The 19,930-nt window shown below is 37.7% G+C and overlaps 1 long non-coding RNA gene across 1 annotated transcript; it reads right to left on the minus strand.

Moving 5' to 3' along the window:
* Window positions 1-6,762: 6,762 nt before the first annotated feature.
* LOC137233608 (uncharacterized) lies at window positions 6,763-7,681 on the minus strand. The gene is made up of 2 exons (XR_010947515.1): window positions 7,099-7,681; window positions 6,763-7,030 (listed from the first exon to the last, which is right to left on the minus strand). It is a non-coding gene; the product is annotated as an uncharacterized lncRNA (long non-coding RNA).
* Between the last annotated feature and the right edge of the window lie 12,249 nt (window positions 7,682-19,930).

A 19,930-nucleotide genomic window follows, 5' to 3' on the forward strand; every position in this document is an offset into this window, starting at 1 on the left:
GCAAGGGGCAACAGCTGGCTCCCGCAATTGAATACCCCATAATCTCTATCTCACAAATTGAAAGAAGGTCAAACAATCTTACTGTCGGAGGACATGTGGATGGAAAGGAACGATTACTGACTGTAGTTACGGGTGCATCTCATTCCATCATTTGAGCGGATTTAGTCAACAAGAAGATAAGACCATTGCATGGAGCAAGATTGCGTACAGCCACTGGAGAAGACACCACGGTTCTAGGAGAAGTGTCATGTGAAGTCGCAATTGGGAACGTCACGGTAGTACACAATTTTATAGTGGCAGAGATTGTTGATGAAATAATAATTGGAGTGGACTTCTTAATCGACGAAGGCATCAAGATCGACAGGCAAAGCAAGACGATGCGATATAAGAACATGGATGTGCCACTTAATTTCGGCTACGAGAGAGACTACAGCAGTAAACGAGTGCTGGTGGAAGAGAGTCAGCAAATACCACCAAAATCAGAAGCAGTCATATGGGCAAAGGTTGATGGAGATTGTGGGTTGTCTAGGCAGCAAACAAATCAAAACCGAACATACTTGTAGGAAAAACCCTGGATATGACAAAACAGGATGGACGCATTCCGCTAAGAGTACTCAATGAGCTCAAGTCACCACTCAAACTGACAAAAGGAGCTACATTGGGAAGATGCCAAGAGGTTGAAATAGTTGTTAACTGTGAACAGCTCTAGGAAGACGTTTCAACTAGCAAGACTGATCTTTCAAATGACATCACGGCATGGACGAAAGGGCTAGATTAAGATTACCAGAGTAAGGCAAAGCAACTACTCCTAAAGTACGCAAACATATTTGACCAGGATTGTTCCAAACCAGGCCGCACCAATGTTGTGAAACATCAAATTGACACTGGAGACGCGCGGCCGATACGTCAAGCTCCTCGTAGTGTTCCTCTGACGAAGCGAGAGTTGTGAGCCAAATCGTACAAGAAATGAGCGACAGCGGCGTCATCGAACCATCAGCTAGTCTATGGAGCTCACCGGTGGTACTTGTGAAGAAGAAGGATGGTTGGATGGACAAAGAGGTTTTGCGTGGACTACCGCAAGTTGAACGACGCCACGAAAAAGGATGGCTACCCATTGCCAAGAATTGACGATACTCTGTACTTGCTATCTGGTACGAAATGGTTTTCCACACTGGACTTGAAAAGCGGCTACTGGCAAGTTTAGGTGAAGGAGGAAGATAAAGAGAAAACAGCCTTCAGTGTCAGTGATGGATTTTGGCAATTTACAGGGATGCTTTTCGACTTTGTAATGCACCAGCTACTTTTGCGATACTCTTGGTCCAGGTACTGAAAGGACTACATTGGAAAACATGCTTAGTGTACCTGGACGACGCCATAGAATTGGGCAAGAACTTTGATGAACATCTTAAGAACTTGGAGAAAGCTTTCCAGAGAATAGCTGGCACTGGTCTGAAACTAAGTCCCAAAAAGTGTTCGCTGTTTAAAAAGGAAGTAAATTATTTGGGTGACAAGGTAACGACAGAAGGTATCTGTACAGCGAATGAAAAGATAGAGACAGTAAAGGAATGGCCAAGACCACAGAACTTGCATGAATTAAGAAGTTTCCTTGGGCTGTGCACATATTACCGCCGATTTTTACCAAACTTTTCCAGCGTAGCCCATAGCCTCTATGAGCTTACAAGAAAAAATAAAGCTTTTGAATGGAAGAAGGAGCAAGAAGTGGCTTTTCAAACATTGAAGGAGCGTTTGTGCACTGGCCCATTGTTCGCATATCCGATTCCAGGAGCAACATCTATTCTAGATACAGAGGCGAGTGGATATGCTATTGGAGGCGTTTTATCACAACTACTCGATGGACAGGAGAAGGTAGTTGCATATTACAGCCGTTCGATTGGAAAACCAGAGAGGAAATATTGCGTTACACGGAGAGAGCTGTTGGCATTGATAGAATGCATTAAACATTTTCACAAATACCTTTACGGCCAACGATTCCGCGTCAGGACAGATCACGCAGCGTTGAAATGGCTTCTGTAGTTCCGTAATCCGGAAGAACCATTGGCAGGGTGGATCGAGCGACTACAAAGCTATGACTTTTCCATTGAGCATCGAAAAGGTAGTACCCATGGAAATGCTGATGCAATGTCATGAAGACCATGTCGTTTGGAATGCAAGCACTGTTCAAAGGCCGAGGCTGAAGAAGACATTATAAATATGCGGCTAATGACTATAAAGTGTACAGATGAATAGGACAAGGAACGACGAAGGAAGTGCCAGCTAGAAGATACAGATCTGTCATATGTTATGGAAGGGCTCGAACGAAACGGAGGACCAAACAGAGAGGAGATGTCAGCAGAGAGTCCCATTGCGAAGTCATATTGGGCACAGTGGAACAGTTTATAATTGATATCCGGTTGCTTGCGTCGAGTATGGGAGAGTGAGGATGGTCTATGCAAGAAGAAACTGATGGTTGATCCCAGAAAGAGGATTCCTGACGTGCTCAGCGAGCTGCATAATGGTCCAAGTGGAGGTCATCTTGGAATCACGAAGACGATCGGGAAAATTAAGCAGAGATTCTTTTGGGTTGGTTGCCGTCAGTCGGTCACTGAGTGGATTGCCAACTGCGAGGTTTGCAACAGAGCAAAAGGGCCCAAAACACGAAGTAGAAGTGGCAGAAGTGGTTACAAACGATTGGGTTGCTAGGTATGGTGTACCAATGGAGTTACATTCTGAACAAGGCAGGAATTTTGAATCAATTGTGTTCCAAGAAATGTGTAAGAAGTTGGGCATTCGAAAAACATGGACAACTGCATTGCATCCTCAGTCCGATGTTATGGTGGACCGTTTCAATAGAACATTGGAAGAGCATTTAAGGAAAGCAGTAGACAAGTACCATAAGGAGTGGGATACACACATATCATTATTCTTGATGGCTTATCGATCGGCAGTGCATTAGACAACGGGCCAAACTCCCGCATAGGTAATTTTGGGGAATGACCTTCGACTGCCAGCTGATTTGAAGTTTGGGATAGATGCCGATGCGGAGAGAAATGTCAAGAAATCCACTGATGTCTTGGAAGAAGAGCTGAGAGAGATACGCGATCTGGTAAGGCAACGAGCAAAGATTATGACTGAACAGGTGAAAGCCAGATACGATAAAGCAATTAATTCAGAAGGGTTTCAGGAAGGAGATTGGGTGCTGTTATACAACCCAAAACGAAAAAAGGTTTGTCCCCGAAATTGCAGTGTAATTGGGAAGGCCCATACAAAGTTGAAAAACGGATCAACGATGTGGTGTACCGCATACAAACCATTGGCAACCCACGAACCAAAATGAAAGTGGTTCATTTGGAAAGGCTGGCAGCGTTTAGATCGAGAGATTAGTCCGATCGGGACGATCAGACTTAGGTGGAGGGCAGTGTGACGAATATTAGCAACACTAAGGGATACTATCATCTCTAAGCCAATACTAAGCAGTGACTTGTATGCACATCAATAAATCAATCATTATGTCTATACATATGTCCATACAAGCAGCGGAGAGCAACGCACAAACACATGCATATATCTGAGATACTCCCAAAAGTAGGCAATAATGTGTGCAAAAATCACTCACATATACACGCGCATATGAGAAGCTATAAACGTAGTTATAGCTGGGAATTTTATAGCTGATAACTAACTAGTAAATTCTAGAAATAGAAGCGCCTAGAAATATGTCAACGAGGAAATCAAACAGTATAAAAAGCGGCAACAGTTGAGGCACGACAATCAGTTTGATTTAAGCAAGCTATCAGTTGCGAAGTATAAGTGTTATTTTCTAGTAGTCTAAAAAAACCATTTTTGCATTATTCAATATTGGAGTTATTTATTCAACAGTTTGGTGATTCGAACGTTACTAGAAGATTTGGAATAAGGGAAATTTCAGTAAATTCGTAACAATACCTTTAGCGTGTAAGTATTAATGTAATTATGTATGTGCACAATAGAAAATTCTGTATGAATAGTAAAACATTTTCTACAATAAAGCAATCACTTTTTAACGCTACACATCGGCGTTCCTCTTTATTTATTTAACGTTCTTACAGTATATTAGTAGTGATAATAAATTTGTAAATGCCAACAGGTTTTGGGGGAAATAATTCATTTTCTACTAAATATTACGTGAATTGATAAAGAGTTATGTTGGTTTCGTTCATGGCGGAACCATACAAGGTGGCATCACGGTGGCATACAAACATAAATAAAAGTTGTTGCGTGGCTGCGGGTGAGGTCGGTGGTGCAATACCCCGCCTAAGACGACGAGCTAGCCTGGGCCCGCAAGCATACCTGTGTAACAGACCCTTAAAAATATAAAAAATGTCGCCCTGTTTCCAAATTGCTGCAACACCCGTTGTCTACTGTGAACGGACAACAGGTGTTGGGACAATTTGGAAACAGAGCAATTCGACTGGCAGAATGATTATTAAAAAAGAGACACGATACTAAGTGTGTGCAAAACTAAAATAAGTAATTTAAAAGTAGAACTAAAATACAAACTAAGTATAGTGTACAAACTAAAAACATTTATTACACATCAAACTCAAATCATACATATTAAATAAACAAACGGAAAATAAAATAGTAAATACGTGTTTGGTGTTTGAGTGGAGCGTGCGCGTAGTAGGGGGTGTGCTCGTAAGAACAATTAAGGACAATTTTTGCAGGAGTTCCGAAATGGAACTTTACATGGCGACCGTGACGGCTGGAGCCCGGTCATTTTTACATTTTGGGCGAGAGTGGTGGTCTAAAGTGGCAGTGGCAGTGAAAATATATAATTGAAATAAAAGAAAATCTTTAATACAACAAAACTAATACTACGACTAAATTTAACAGAGGTAACACAAAATCTTTAATATAATAAAATTAACTAAAAACTATACTAAATACAACGGAAGTAATTGGAAGAGAAAAATTGGAAATTATAGTATAATATAATATGCCATAACGGGATATAAACCCACGCCACTAGCCACCGGTATATCATCGCCATTTTTAAACACCACCACTAGCAATTAACATATACGCAGTAGCACCAGTGGCAGCGAACACCAGCAGCGGCGAACACCATCAACAGCAAATTTCAGCAGCAGCAGCCACATTCGGCAGCGAAGGCCAGCGCCAGCATTAACATCAGCGGCAGCCATCATCATAGAAGCAGAAGAAGCGGTAAATAAGTATATTGTATGTATATGTATTTGACCGTGTCGATTTGTGGGGAGGCAAAAAAATCGCCCATTGCTCTGTGAAAATCATATTAAAAATAAAATAAATAAATGTAAGGCGCGATAACCTCCGAAGAGATCTAAGGCCGAGCTTCTCTTCCAATTTGCGTCGTGCTCCTCTTGATTTTTCCCTACAAATTGGCCGGACGGGACCTACATGTTTTATGCCGACTCCGAACGGCATCTGCAAGGCAGATGAGTTTTCACTGAGAGCTTTTCATGGCAGAAATACAATCGGAGCGCTTGCCAGACACTGCCGAGGGGCGACCCCGCTTAGAAAAATTTTCTTCTAATTGAAAAATCTTATTTCTAAAATTTTGATGTTGCTTTGCCCGGGAGTTGAACCCAGGGCATAAGGTGTGATAGGCGGAGCACGCTACCATCACACCACGGTGGGATCAAAATAAGAAACTTTGCCGAAGGAACCATACCTCTAAAACGAATTCTGATGTCCCCCCTTTGGGTCGTAGGGGCAAATTTTGAAAAATCCAACTTTGAAATGCCTGTTTTTTCTTTTTGGAGCTTATTTTTCTCTTTAGAAATTTATTTAGTCAGAACATATGTCAATAAAAAAATGAATTTAACTTAGTATAGAAAAGAAATTGAACAAAATTATTAGAAATTAGCGTTTTTACAACCCCCTTTTAAAACCAAGGCATCACTGTGATGCATTTGCATGTCGTAAACATAGTTGTGTGGGTTTTTTATTTAACCGTTTTAAAAAATGAAGGTATCACTGTGACACAATTGCAGATCGTAAAATTGCTTGTGTTGTTTTTTTAAGCCACCACAAGACACAGCAGGTAGAATTGAAATTGCCCCTACCCAAAAGTTCGACCCAAAAGGGGGGACATCAGAGTTCGTTTTAGAGAAATGGTTCCTTCGGCAAAGCTTCTTACTTTGATCCCTAGAATACGATTTTCACAGAGCAATGAGCGATTTTTAAATCGACCCGCCCTAATATGTATGTATTCAAAATTTTTGCCTACGGGTTTTTTATATAACATATATGTATGTATAGAAAACAGGAAAATTCCTTTATGCCGTGCGTTACAATATATGTATGTAAGTACATATGTATAATAAATCATATATATAGTGGTGCGTTCTACATTTAACTACTTCGGTTTCCAACAATTTTAAATTTTCGAAGACTGTTGAACTTGATAAGCAGTTTGTAACGTGTAAATTTTGGAATTTTGATATAAACGGTGTTTGAAACAAAAAAATCAATTAAAATTTTGTTTTGAAATATGCGGTGGTTCCGTTAAAAGCCAATTAAAATTTTTTGAAATATGCGGTGGTTCCGTTAAAAACCAATGAAAATTTTTTATATAAACGGTGGTTCCGTGAATAGCCAAGTGAGATTTTTTTATATAAAGCGGTGCGTCCGTGAAAATATACGAATTTTTTTACAAAGCGGTGCGTCTGTGAATATAAATGGATTTTTTTGAACAAGTTACAACAATTTTGAAATTTGTACCAATTAATACCTATATAATTTTGTGCAAAGTTTAAATTCAATTACTTCTTAAAGATTTTTCTATACAAGTATAATGCAATTTTCATTAATTCTTCAAATAAATTGTTAAATATTTCTTTAGCGACTATTCTAAATAAGTTCACTTTTACAAATTTTTTTCTTTTTCTAATTTATTAAATTTTAATGAGCTCGAGGCAGTTTAAAAAATTGAAACACAGTTTAAATTTTTATATTTCAATTTTATTTGGTCGATATTTCGATCTCATTCTGAGATCATCCTCAGGAACTGTGGACAAAAACAACAATTAGTTAACATGTAAACAATTTTCAAACCATAAACATAATACCACTTACACAATTGAATATGTTTTACCGACTAACAAGATGTACGAAAAAAGAAAGCGTAGAAGTCAAATAAATATGAAAATATAAACAATTTAAAACACCGTAAGTATAAACAAAAATCTACAAAAACAACAATACATAGGATGACGAACAAAAAGACATAATCATTTGCATTAACACACAAATGTACATATGTACATATATATTTGTCATCCCACTGCATTTGTTGTGTTGAGCTGCAATTCTAACTAGAACAGTGTTGTTGTCTTAAAACTAAGTCGCGGTAAACGCGCGCCAGCTGATCAGTGTCTATTTTATAATTCATTTTCGTGTCATTAGGGGTGTTCGTTATGTGCAGCATTTCTAAAGTATATCTTTTGCCGTAATTTTTCTCCTCGTGTAAAATGGATACATTATCGAAATCGGGATAATGTCCGGTATCTTTGCAATGTGATGACAATGCCGTCTTATTGTCCGAAAAACTGCTTCTTTATTTCACATTTGACCTGTGAGCGGAAATCCTTGTCTTGAGTTTCATTTTTGTTGTCCCCACATATACCTTTTTGCATAAGTGGGACCCGTCACCATTACACGTAATCCTGTAAACTACATCAGACTTCTCTTGTTTGGGAATTCTATCCTTTGTATTGCTGTAGAGTTTTCTTAGCGTGTGTTTATAAGTTGACGCGATCTGATATTTATCTCTGTCATAGAGCTTTGAAAATTTTATTCTTTCCGTTATTCCTGGAACATGAACTACTGATTTGTATATTTTTCCCTCTCCTTTGGCTATGTTGGTTCTCTCCTTATTTTCGGTAAAGTATGTTCGAAGTAATTGCTTTTTGGTTGTCATAGGGAAGTCATTCTTTGTCAAGGTTACTTTTATTTCGTCAATATTCTTTCCGTGAAAAATCGTGTCGCTTATCGAGAGAACTCTTCTAATGAAATTGCTTGCGGTGTTTATAATTGTTTTTTTGTCATGTTTTGAATTAAAATTAATCAAAACATGACAAAAAAACAATTATAAACACCGCAAGCAATTTCATTAGAAGAGTTCTCTCGATAAGCGACACGATTTTTCACGGAAAGAATATTGACGAAATAAAAGTAACCTTGACAAGAATTAAAATTAATCAAAACATGACAAAAAAACAATTATAAACACCGCAAGCAATTTCATTAGAAGAGTTCTCTCGATAAGCGACACGATTTTTCACGGAAAGAATATTGACGAAATAAAAGTAACCTTGACAAAGAATGACTTCCCTATGACAACCATAAAGCAATTGCTTCGAACATACTTTACCGAAAATAAGGAGAGAACCAACATAGCCAAAGGAGAGGGAAAAATATACAAATCAGTAGTTCATGTTCCAGGAATAACGGAAAGAATAAAATTTTCAAAGCTCTATGACAGAGATAAATATCAGATCGCGTCAACTTATAAACACACGCTAAGAAAATTCTACAGCAATACAAAGGATAGAATTCCCAAACAAGAGAATTCTGATGTAGTTTACAGGATTCCGTGTAATGGTGACGGGTCCCACTTATGCAAAAAGGTATATGTGGGGACAACAAAAATGAAACTCAAGACAAGGATTTCCGCTCACAGGTCAAATGTGAAATTAAGAAGCAGTTTTTCGGACAATAAGACGGCATTGTCATCACATTGCAAAGATACCGGACATTATCCCGATTTCGATAATGTATCCATTTTACACGAGGAGAAAAATTACGGCAAAAGATATACTTTAGAAATGCTGCACATAACGAACACCCCTAATGACACGAAAATGAATTATAAAATAGACACTGATCAGCTGGCGCGCGTTTACCGCGACTTAGTTTTAAGACAACAACACTGTTCTAGTTAGAATTGCAGCTCAACACAACAAATGCAGTGGGATGACAAATATATATGTACATATGTACATTTGTGTGTTAATGCAAATGATTATGTCTTTTTGTTCGTCATCCTATGTATTGTTGTTTTTGTAGATTTTTGTTTATACTTACGGTGTTTTAAATTGTTTATATTTTCATATTTATTTGACTTCTACGCTTTCTTTTTTCGTACATCTTGTTAGTCGGTAAAACATATTCAATTGTGTAAGTGGTATTATGTTTAGGGTTTGAAAATTGTTTACATGTTAACTAATTGTTGTTTTTGTCCACAGTTCCTGAGGATGATCTCAGAATGAGATCGAAATATCGACCAAATAAAATTGAAATATAAAAATTTAAACTGTGTTTCAATTTTTTAAACTGCCTCGAGCTCATTAAAATTTAATAAATTATAATATTTGAAGGCAAATAAAAATATATTTTTCTTTTTCCTCAATATTTCAGCTTAAATATAAATTCAGACATTCAAACAATTACTTCATTAATCTCATAGTTTGAACTGAATTATTTTTGCTATTCTGATAACTACATATGTTCCTCAGAAATGGTAAGCAAGTGCAAAAAAATTCAGGCTCAGATTCCGATAATTCAGCCTCAAGCTACGAAAGTTTAGCTTCATCTTCGACCGAAGAAGTCACAAACCAGGAAAATAGATTTTCATTGTCAACAGATTTTCCAGGCTTCGAAGATTCTTCCAGTAAAAATTTAACTTCTAATTTAGCTTCAAATCTTAACGATTCAAATAGCGCACAATTAACTTAAACTTTTTCTACTTTAAAATCAGAGCTTAACGACTCAAATAGTACAACCTTAGTTAACCCTTCTACTAACTTAAACCAAGATCTTAACGATCCAAATAGTACAAACGTGGCCTCACCTTCTGTTAGTTCAGCTCCAGATCTTAACGATCAAATCATGGCAACACCTGAGGAAAAGAGAATTTTCATTAACACATGTGCTAATTCTATTAGAGAAAACTACAGTGGTGATCCTCTTGCACTCGATTCTTTTATAGACAAAATTGCATTACTTGAACAATTCGCTACTGCAGATTTAACTGATACTTTTATAGCGTTCTTAAAATCAAAACTAGAGGGTAAAGCCCGTGAAGCAATATCAAGACAAGTAAATTCAGTTAATGAAATTAAAACAGCTCTTCGTAGTAGGATCAAGCCGGACAACTCGAAAGTTGTAGCAGGGAGAATTACAGCGTTGCACGTTAACAATAACAATTATACAGATTTTGCCAAAAAAGTTGAAGATTTAGCTGACTCACTTGAGCAGTATCTTATTATTGAAGGGGTCACTCAAGCGAAAGCTCATGAAATGGCAATCGAACAAACTGTTAACGTGTGTCGTTTAAACGCAAAACCCAATCTAGTCAAAACCATTTTAGCCTTAACGGCATTTACTGATCCGAAAGACGTAGTAGGTAAATTATGTGTAGAACAAAACAACGAAGTAACTGAGCGTCAGGTTTTAGCTTCACGTGGTAACAACACATTCAGAAATTCACGTGGTAGTCATCGAGGCTTTGACCTAAACCGCGGCTATACTGGTTATAGAAATAATAATAGTTCATTTTCATACAATTGTAACTATAACGGCAACAATAATCAAAGATATTGGAATTAAACGGAAATAGATACCAAAATAGCAGCAATAGAAAACACGTTCAAATACATATGCTAATTCAAGCAATAGTAACAATAGAAGTAACAATGCAAGATCATCCAACGGTAGAGGTAGAAATGCAAACGTACGGGCTTTAAACGCGAGTGCCCCTCGGGAGCGAACACTTGGGGAGGAAGAACTAACCGAGTAACCAATAGGCATCTATTGTTCAAACTTAAATTATTCAGATTTCATAGAATTACAACTTAGCGAGTCACGAAAATTTTGTTCTTTCATATAGACATTAATATTTCCTTAAATACAAACAAAATTATTAACATTACCGGTGTCACTTTAGGTAAAATTACTGCAAAATTAAATTTTTCTAACTTTTCTATTAAACATGCTTTACATGGGTAAAGATTTTCTGAAAATTAACAAATGCATTATTAATTATGAAAGAAATAGTATTTCCTTTTGGGTAGGTAATGAAAAAGTCGCGATACCAATCCTGCACGGAACAGAAAGCGACAGTTATATCATTCCTCCAAGATGTGAAATTTTTATTTAGGAAATTCACCGGAGCCACTTTTCGTGGACTCGCAGGAAATTGAAAAAGGTGTTTTCACAGCGAGGTGCATTGTTAATTCCAGTAACCCTATAATTAAAGTCATAAACACCACGGATGATGTAAATTATGTAAAAAGAAACAACATTCGGACAGAAAACCTTTCAAATTATAACGTTTATACAATTAACAAGACAGAAACAGAAGACAAACGTACGAAAAAACTAATTTCAATTTAAAAAAATCAAATACCTCAACATGCTCAAAGTAAATTAATTGACCTTTGCATAGATTATGCCGACATTTTCGCTCTCGACACGGACAAAATGACTTTAAACAACCTCTACGAGCAAAAACTAAGAATGACAGACGACGATCAGGTATATGTTAAAAACTATCGATTGCCATACTCTCAACGCGAAGAAATAAATCGCCAAGTAAATAAATTGTTAGACAAAGATCTGATTGAACCCAGTTTTTCGAATTACAATAGTCCTTTGATTGTAGTCCCAAACAAAGATACTAATGGTCAAAAAGCTTATCGTATGTGCGTAGATTTTCGCGCAGTAAACAAAAAACTCATTGCTGATCAATTTTCACTAGCTAGAGTTGACGATATTTTAGACAATCTTGGCAGGGCAAAGTATTTTTCGACATTAGATATTTTTTATGGATTTCATCAAATCCCCTTGCATCCTGACTCATGTGGCATTACTTCTTTCAGCACCTCGGTCGGTGCATTTAGATGGAAAGTGCTTCCATTCGGTTTAAACATAGCACCAAATTCATTCTCACGAATGATGACAATTGCTTTTTCGGGTATACCACCCAACGTCGCATTCCTGTACGTCGACATTATTATCGTCATAGGTTGTAGTGAAGCACACCATATTAAAAATCTTTCAAAAGTTTTCAGTACTTGTAGGTCTTTCAATCTCAAACTTAACCTAAATAAATGCAACTTTTTACGTCCAGAAGTTACATTTTTAGGTCATAAATTTTCAGCCAAAGGTTTGTTGCCAGACGACTCCAAACTAAACGCAATTAAAAAGTATACAAAACCGATTGATAAAGACGCGGTACGACGATTCGTCGCGTTTGCAAACTATTACAGAAGGTTTATATCAAATTTTGCATCTCTGGCAGCGCCTCTAAATCGATTAAGCAGGAAAAGAGTTGAATTTGTATGGGATGTAGAGTGCGAAAGAGCATTTTTTTCTTTGAAAGCAGCGTTACTTTCACCAAAATTACTTCAATATCCAGATTTTACTAAACAATTCATTATTACCGTTGATGCCTCCACAACTGGATGTGGCGCTATTTTAAGTCAAGAACAATTTTTTTCGCTTCTAAAGCATTTAATAAAGCAGAGCAGAAAAAACCAATTATAGAATTGGAACTCTTAGCTATTTACTTTGCAATCAAGCAATTTCGACCATACGTTTATGGCACCCATTTCATTGTAAAATCAGACCATAGACCTCTAGTACACATATTCAATATGAAAGACCCCTCTTCAAAACTTCCGAGAATTAGGTTAGAATTAGCAGAATATAACTTCACTATAGCTTACATAAAGGGTAAATTAAATGTTGGTGCTGATGCACTATCGCGTATTACAATCGATGAGATTAAGGAATCGAACAAACAAATTTTAGCAGGACAGACAAGATCAATGACAAAACGGCAAAACGGCAATAACCTTCCTAGGAAAACAGACAAAAACGACGAAAAACAAATTACTTTACATGTCTACGACAAATTTTCATTTAATTTTTCAAAAAAGATTCCACGAATAAGATCTGAAATTACGTACGATAAAAATAATAAAACAACAAGTTTAAGAATTTTTGCGCATATTAAACATAAGAAACTCGAGTTACTTAGTTTTGAGCTTGTTACGAAATAATGACTTTAGAGAAATTACTTTCGAGGCTTGCATCAGAAGCCGGCAAACGCAAAATTAAGCAAATTGAATGGCATAAAAACGATATTTTGTTTGAACATTATACTATTACAAATTTCAAAAATATTGGAAATAAAATTTTAAAATCATTAGAAATTATACTAACAGATCCAGTGGAGACAGTAACAGATGAGGATACAAAATTAAAACCAATGAAAACTTACCATAATGATCCCATTTCTGGTGGACATTGCGGAATGAAGAGACTTTACGCAATGCTGCGAACAAAATTTTATTGGAAAAATATGACTCGCGATATATCGAAATATATCAAAAGTTGTAAGGATTGTCTTTTAAACAAGGTTAAACCTAAAACAAAAGAAAAACTTGTTTTAACACCAACTCCTTGTAAACCATTTGATATACTAGTAATTCACACAATAGGACCCCTACCTGAGTCCAAATATGGTAACAAGTTCGCACTTACCATGATTTGCGACATGACTAAATACCCGGTAACAGTCAACTGCATACCATCACGAAACTGTTGGCACGATTGAACGTAATCTTACTTACTTACTTAATTGGCGCTTAACCGTCTAAACGGTTATGGCCGTCCAACAAGGCGCGCCAGTCGCTCCTTCGCTCCGCCAACCGGTGCCAATTGGTCACACCAAGGGAGTTTAAACCGTTTTCCACCTGGTCCTTCCAACGGAGGACCTCTACCTACCTCTACCTCTGCTTCCACAGGCGGGTTCCGATAGAAACACTTTCTTGGCCGGAGCATCATCTTTCATTCGCATAACATGGCCTAGCCAGCGCAGCCGCTGCGTTTTAATTCGCTGGACTATGTTGATGTCTGCGTATAGCTCGTACAGCTCATCATTAAATCTTCTTCGGTACTCGCCATCGCCAACGCGTAGAGGTCCATAAATCTTTCGAAGAACTTTCCTCTCTAACACTCCCAAAGCCGCTTCATCTGCTGTTGTCATGGTCCATGCTTCTGCCCCATATAGCAGGACGGGTACGATAAGTGACTTGTAGAGTATGATTTTCGTTCGCCGAGAGAGGACTTTACTTTTCAATTGCCTACCTAGTCCAAAGTAGCATTTATTGCAAGATTGATTCTTCGCTGGATTTCAGTGCTGATGTTGTTACTAGTGTTGATGCTGGTTCCTAAATAAACGAAGTATTTTACTATTTCGAAATTATGGCTGCCAACAGTAGCGTGGTTGCCAAGGCGCATATGCGCTGACTCTTTGCTCGATGACAGCAGGTACTTCGTTTTGTCCTCATTCACCATCAAACCCATCTTTACCGCTTCTTTTTCCAGTTTGGAGTAAGCAGAACTAACAGCGCGGGTGTTTAGACCGATGATATCAATGTCATCAGCATATGCCAGTAATTTCACGCTTTTATAGTATATTGTTCCAGTGCGGTTAAGTTCTGCAGCTAGTATAATTTTCTCCAGCATCAAATTAAAGAAATCGCACGATAGGGGGTCACCCTTTCTGAAACCTGGTTTGTTTCGAACGGGTCGGAGAGGTCCTTCCCAATTCTGGCTGAGCTGATGGTGTTGCTCAACGTCATTTTGCACAGCCATAGCGGCATATAGGCAGCTCCTTTTCGTGCTGTCGAAGGCGACTTTAAAGTCGACGAAGAGGTGATGTGTATCGATTCTCTTTTCACGGGTTTTTTCAAAGATTTGGTGCATTGTGAAAATCTGGTCTATGGTAGATTTACCAGGTCTGAAGCCGCACTGATAAGGTCCAATCAGCCGGTTCACGTAATCATAGAGTTTTTAATGAATACTTACGTGCATATTTAAAAGATACTTTTTCTGATTGGGATGTTTATTTAAAATGCTTTACTTTCCTACACAATACTACGAGTAGCACAGTTTTCGGCAATCAATTTTCGCCTTTCGAGTTAGTCTTTGGGAAAAAGGCAACTTTGCCTAATGAATTGACAAAGGAAAAAATTGACCCAATCTATAATGTCGAAAACTATAAAGTTAAGTATAGAATGCAGAAAACGCACAAAATGGCACAAAACCTAATTAATAAAAATAAGCTACAAAGTAAAAATCTGTACGATAAAACGGCACGACCTTTAGTTGTCAAAATCGGAGATAAAGTACTTTTACGGAAAGAACCACATCATAAACACGAAAATATTTATCAAGGTCCATTTATTATAACCAAAATTAACGAACCTAACGTAACTATTTTCGATGAAGTTAAAAACAAAGAAAAAGTAGTACATAAGAATCGCCTAAGTAAAGTAAATTAACATTAATTCAATACCCTGATTAAACCTTAAATTGGGTTTAAAGAAAAATCCAAAATTTTTTTAGAAATAATTTCATTTTCTTCATTTTTCAATAGCCACGAAGGCACCAAAATATATAAAACACAAAAAATTAACACAATTTTGTACACCCAAATGAAAAAATGTAAATCATCAAAATTATCAAAATATGTATCAAAAGTATAGGACAAGCTGTAAAACAAAAAAAATTCCAAGTTAAATACATATATAACATGTAAATATATTGATATTAAAATGTAAATATCGTACAAATAAAAATTCAAAAAAAAAAAAAAAAAAACACAAACAACATATATATATAGGACACAAAATTTTGTATATCAAAACGAAAAAATGTAACTTGAAATTATTCATAGTATAGAACAAACAAAAATTCAAAAATACCACAATTTTAATTAACATATTTTAAATAGTTGCAGAATTGCTCCGAACGAACGATCTCAAAGGGGGAGGGACACCCTAATGTGAACATATTCGTTCATTCGCAACAATTCTGTTTAGCTTATGCAAAAGAAGAACTAACAAAACTGATCACTGTCAATTCTTCTTTTCCCCAAAAAGGATGATGTAACAGAGCCTTAATAAATAATACAAATTTCACCCTGTTTCCAAATTGTCCCAACGCCTGTTGTCCGTTCACAGTAGACAATTCGGCTGGCTGAACGATTATTAAAAATTTGGACAACGAAAAAGAGACACGATACTAAGTGTGTGCAAAACTAATAAGTAATTTGAAAGTAGAACTAAAATACAAACGAAGTATAGTGTAAAAACTAAAAACATTTATTTAATAATTTGGGAAAAATTTAAACAACGTGACATCAGGACGGACAAGGCGACAGCTGTTTCGATTATACCTTGTAAATCTCTTCAAAGCCTTTTCTCCCGGGAGTGGGAGTCGAACCCGCACTCCTACGATAGTTGAAATGGTTATAAACGCATTCAGCTACGTCATGCCTTAGTTGTTGTAAAGTTTTTCCCAATTGCCTTTTTTTTCGCATATATTATCTTCCACAAATCACATAATTCGTATGTAGTTATGTGTTGAAGGTATGCCTGTTTGTAAGGCGATTTTCAGAGAAACTTGGTATTTGTTGTTGTTTTTGTTTTTTTATAGAACTAAAACGAATTAACCAAATATTGTCTACTTATATGAGTTACCCGGGGATTGCCCGTATCGCTTTAAATGTATGAAAACATTTATTTCAAGCAATTTTTAATTTTATAATTTATTTAATAATTTGGGAAAAATTTAAACAACGTGACATCAGGACGGACAAGGCGACAGCTGTTTCGATTATACCTTGTAGATCTCTTCAAAGCCTTTTCTCCCGGGAGTGGGAGTCGAACCCGCACTCCTACGATAGTTGAAATGGTTATAAACGCATTCAGCTACGTCATGTCTTAGATGTTGTAAAGTTTTTCCCAATTGCCTTCTTTTTCGCATATATTATCTTCCACACATCACATAATTCGTATGTAGTTATGTGTTGAAGGTATGCCTGTTTGTATGGCGATTTTCAGAGAAACTTGGTATTTGTTGTTGTTTTTGTTATTTATAGAACTACAACGAATTAACCAAATGTTGTCTACTTATATGAGTTAACCGGGGATTGCCCGTATCGCTTTAAACGTATGAAAACATTTATTTCAAGCAATTTTTAATTTTATAATTTTGTTCGGAGCAGCAGCCGACATTGAAAATCAATAGAATATATTCACATACTGAAGTCCAAAATTTTAGAACCACCCTAATCTAACTATTATAATTTAAACTTATGTACATACGTGCGATAACCTTTTTGCATATTTTCCTATTCCCTCATTAGTAACACACAAACCTATTGTAGAAACATATGAACATAGGTACGTTAAATGCAAAACAATTAGGCGCATAAATATTTATGTGCGTAATGTGTGTATATCCACACAAGCAATATATGGGATGGAATGCATTTACTTAGAGCTCCAAAAAAACAATTGTTTAAGAATATATAAAAACAGTTTTGGGACACATTCTTTTGTAATTGGAATCATCGTAAATTAGGGAATATAAACGCAAAATAGTTCTTAAGTCATTCGTTGTATAACTTTTCTGAAATAAAGTAGTGCAAATCGGAATCGCGTCTTTTACTTGATTTTGTATAGCTGCTAAAAAGGCTTAGTAGCTCAACATTTGGTGACCCCGACGTGATAACATCACGTAATTTATCAGTACTTTCTTCCCGTTTCTTTGAGCTGAACAAAGGTTCATAAAACTTTGCAGTTTAAGGTTGCATACCATTTTTACATATCGGGCCCGCCTTTTGTAGTCGCGTACAGTATTTCTCTTTCAATCTGCAACGCATATTTTTGCTATTTCAACAAAGGGCCTAATCATGCCGGAAGAAAGCCTCGATCGTGTAGCTTTCTTAAAGAAGAAAACAAGAGCTCTATTCGAGAGACTCGGCCAAATAACCATCGAATTGAATTCCGAAAAGCTTCGCAGCATGGATGAGTACAGCCTTTCTGCAACTATGGAGTCTATAACCGACGTAAAATCCAGTTTCGCAGTCGCCCATACAAGCTTGGAAGAATTGGACTCCGAATCTATCAGCAGTGACTTGCCAGCCAATTTCGACACCGCCTTAATCAACCTAAGAGCAACTATACAGAGGGAGATTGGCAAACGTAGTGTCCCGCAACATTGTTCCACACTTAAAATGAACTCCAGCGAGGGGCAATCTATCATTGTTAATGCCAATAGTTCCCGCTTACCACTGTTAACACTACCAAAATTTAGCGGCGCTTATACTGAGTGGACAAATTTCAAATCTATGTTCACCTCAATCATCGACAAAGATAGTGACCTCACCAACATCGACAAATTGCAGCATCTGCGGTCGTGTTTGAGCGGCGCTGCCCTCGACACCGTGCGCTCACTAGAGATAAGTGATTCCAATTACAAAATCGCTTTAGAGCTCTTACACTAGCGTTTCGATAACAAACGTCTTATCTTTCAGGCACACATCAGGGAGATATTCGGGCTGGACAAGGCAGATTCCAACGCAATCAAACTTCGAGAGTTGACAGACAAGGTTACTGCGCATTTACGAGCATTGCAGTCACTGGCAACCAACGGGCAAATATCAGATTGCATCATCATTCACTTGATACTTCAGAAGCTCGACAAAACAACACAAGCTAAATGGGAGGAGAACTCTTCTGTTAGCGAATTACCTTCATGGGAACAACTGGCTGCCTTCTTGGAAAAGCGCTGTAGAACACTCGAGAATGTTGAGCATGCCACTCAGGTACAGACTGGTCAGGTCGTGAAACCGAACAAAGGTGTAAGTACAAACCAAAAGAAATCCTTCGTTGCGTCAAAGGGCTCAACAAGTTCTTGTGTGTTTTGTGAGTCGGTCGATCACGCAATTTATAGCTGCCAACGCTTCGGAAATTTATCTCCGAACTTACGACTTAAAGAAGTTAAAAAGCTCGCTCTTTGTATAAACTGTCTGAAGCGCGGTCATCAACTGCGGGACTGCAAATCCGGTACCTGCCGCAATTGCCAGTGCAACCACCATACTCTCTTGCACCTGAACCGCCCAACAGTGTCGTCAACTGATGGTCAAATCGAGTCTTCGCCGCCAGTTACACGCCAATCCAATGCCATGACTGCGTCGTTATCTGCCTTGCCCCATGCCTCGGTTTCTCCGTCTGATTCTGTGCTTCTTGCTACTGCCGTCGTTCTCATAAAAAATCGCGCTGGATCTTTCGTGCCCTGCCGTGCGCTTTTGGATTCTGGCTCCCAACTACATTTTATCACATCTCGCTTCGTAAACCAACTTCAACTGCTGAAGACAAAATCTTCGGTTACAGTATCCGGCATCGGAGATGCCAACTTCTCAACGGAAGGCTATTCAGTGGAGCTCCTACTAAGGTCGCGAATATCAGAGTTCTCAACAAATATCACAGCAGTTGTGGTGCGCACCATCACCGACAATCAGCCTGGGTGCTTCGTAAGCACCAGTGAGTGGAACATTCCATCTAACATTCAACTAGCTGATCCGGGGTTCCACTTATCAGAACGCATTGATCTGCTCATCGGAGCAGGCCTATTCTTCGACTTACTCTGTGTGGGGCAGATACGCTTGGCATCCGGCTTACCTCTGCTCCAAAAGACTCTCTTCGGATGGGTGTTGTCTGGTGGAGGGCAACGCGCTCCAAAACTATCATCCTTTATTGGAAAGCAGAAATCTTCAAACAACACCATCCTTGACTCAAAACTTGATGATCTAGTGCGACGATTTTGGGAAGTTGAGACAAACTTCGAACCCATATCCAAAGCCACTCAGGAAGACATCGTTTGTGAAGCACACTTTCAACAGAATTATTCGCGTTTACCATCAGGCGAATACTCGGTTCGTCTGCCCCTCAAACAGAATCCGGAGGTACTTGGGAATTCTTATTTGAGATCGCGTCAACGCTTCGAAGGTCTTGAAAGGAAATTCGCTCGAAACCCTGACCTTAAG

This window comes from Eurosta solidaginis, chromosome 5 (genome assembly GCF_040869045.1).
Source record: "Eurosta solidaginis isolate ZX-2024a chromosome 5, ASM4086904v1, whole genome shotgun sequence".
In the NCBI taxonomy this organism is placed as follows: domain Eukaryota; kingdom Metazoa; phylum Arthropoda; class Insecta; order Diptera; family Tephritidae; genus Eurosta; species Eurosta solidaginis.